Here is a 2,585-nt window from a genome sequence, read left to right as displayed (position 1 = left end):
TTGAGACTCCCCTTTTTGTAACGCACCTCAAAGGAACATTGTTGTAAAGCGAGGCTCCAGCGCAGGAGGCGACCATTTTTGGGAGAGATGGTCTGCAGCCATTGGAGAGGGCAGTGATCTGTCTCAATGATAAACCTCGAGCCGGCTAGATAGCATGACAATTTCTGAACGGCCCACACGAGACATGCACACTCTTTCTCGGTGGCGCTATACGCCTGCTCACGACTGGTCAGCTTACGACTAGCATACAGGACGGGGTGTTCTACTTCTCCATTTTCCCGTTGGCACAGTACAACGCCCATGCCTCGCTCACTAGCATCGCACTGAACAATGAACCCTTTTGTATAGTCTGGCGATCGTAGCACAGGCTGGCTTGTTAGGGCACTCTTTAGGGCGCTAAAAGCTCTTTCCTTTGTCTCGTCCCAGACGACTGTTTGAGGCTCTGTCTTTCTTAGAGCATCCGTCAGGGGAGCCGCGATATCAGAGTACCTAGGGATGTACCTCTGATAGTAGCCGGCTACACCTAAGAACGACCGAATATCGGTCTTTGTGCGCGGTTGCGGAAAGTCTCGCACAGCGGCCACTTTTATTTCAGAGGGGCGGCGACGACCCTGACCAATCACGTGACCGAGGTAGACAACCTCGGCCTGTGCTAACTGGCACTTAGGAGCCTTTACTGTCAAGCCTGCTTCGCGCAGGCGGGTTAGCACTGCCCGCAAGTGTGTCATATGCTCAGACCAGGATGCGGAGAATATCGCTACGTCGTCTAGATACGGTAAAGCGAATTCTTGCTGTCCCCGCAACACTTTATCCATGAGACTTGAAAAACAGTATGGCGCGTTCTTCAAACCAAAACTCAACACTTTAGGACGGAATGTTCCCATTGGTGAAATGAACGCCGCATACCTACTAGCCTCTTCTGTAAGTGGAACCTGCCAATAACCCCTGACAAGATCTAGGGTGGAAATAAACTGAGCGCTACTAACTTTCTCAAGGCGCTCCTCGATGTTAGGGATCGGATAAATTTGATCCTTAGTGATGGAATTAAGCCTGCGGTAGTCGACGCAAGGACGAGGTTCCTTGCCCGGTACCTCAACTAAAATCAAAGGGGAGGTATAATCACTCTCACCTGCCTCAATAACACCGAGCTGTAGCATTTTCTTTACCTCAGCCTCCATAATATCGCTCTGGCGGGGTGACACCCGATACGCCTTGGATCGTACTGGCTCTGTGGAGGTAAGTTCTATATCATGAGTAAGTACAGAAGTCCTACCAGGCCTCTCAGAGAACAGACCTTGAAACTCTTGTAATAGCTGGTGTAGTTCGGTTTTCTGCTCAGGCGACAGCGGTGCTTTACTGATAAGGTCACTAATGACTTGACCGGTGTCTTCCCTGTTCGTCACTGAGCCTAGTCCTGGAAGCTCGACCGGAAGCTCTTCAGGAACGTTTACCATCATGCACACCACTGCTTCCCTTTGTCTATAAGGTTTGAGCAGATTACAGTGGTAAACTTGCTGTGCTTTCCGCTTTCCTGGCAGACTTACCACGTAGTTAACGTCCGACAGTTTCTGAACAATTCGTGCTGGGCCCTCCCACTGCACGTCTAGTTTGTTGTTTAGCGATGTGCGCAATATCATGACCTCATCGCCAACCTCAAAACGACGGGCCCTGGCTGTCCGATCATAATAAACCTTGGCCCTCTGCGGGGCCTTTGTCATTGCTTCACCTGACAACTCCTGTGCCCTTCTTAAGCGTTCGAGGAGTTTAAGCACGTACTCCACCACGACTGGGTCGTCGCCCCTACCTTCCCATGATTCTCGAAGCATGCGAAGCGGAGATCGAAGCGAGCGACCGTACACCAGTTCAGCTGGCGAAAACCCCGTAGCCGCATGCGGCGCGGTCCTTAAAGCAAACATCACCCCAGGCAGACACAGCTCCCAGTCAGTTTGATGTTCAAAACACAAGGCTCTCAACACGCGCTTCATGACGGAGTGGAGCTTCTCAACGGAATTCGACTGTGGGTGGTACACTGAGCTGTGTAGCAGCTTTACCCCACACCTTTCGAGAAAAGTTGTCGTCAAAGCGCTAGTAAACACTGTGCCCTGATCTGATTGAATTTCTGCAGGAAAACCAACTCGCGCAAATATGGACAGTAGTGCATTGACTATCTCAACTGAGCTGAGTTCTTTAAGCGGCACTGCTTCAGGGAACTTTGTCGCTGGGCAGATCACAGTCAAAATGTGTCTGTACCCCGTGGCTGTTACCGGCAGAGGTCCCACTGTATCAATAACGAGCCGTCTAAAAGGCTCCGTAATGATAGGTACCAATTTCAACGGCGCCCTCGATTTGTCCCCTGGTTTGCCCACCCGCTGACAAGTGTCACATGTCCTCACGAAATGGTCTGCGTCCCGAAAACACCCTGGCCAATAGTACTCTTGCAAGAGACGGTCCTTAGTTTTCTTAACTCCTAGGTGTCCGGACCACGAACCCCCGTGTGACAAGCGCAACAGATCCTGACGATAGCATTGAGGCACGACCAGCTGATCGAACTCCACTCCTCTTCGGTCTAGATACTTCCGGTACAG

This window comes from Dermacentor variabilis, chromosome 1 (genome assembly GCF_050947875.1).
Source record: "Dermacentor variabilis isolate Ectoservices chromosome 1, ASM5094787v1, whole genome shotgun sequence".
Classification (NCBI taxonomy): domain Eukaryota; kingdom Metazoa; phylum Arthropoda; class Arachnida; order Ixodida; family Ixodidae; genus Dermacentor; species Dermacentor variabilis.
This window is presented reverse-complemented; position numbering follows the sequence as displayed.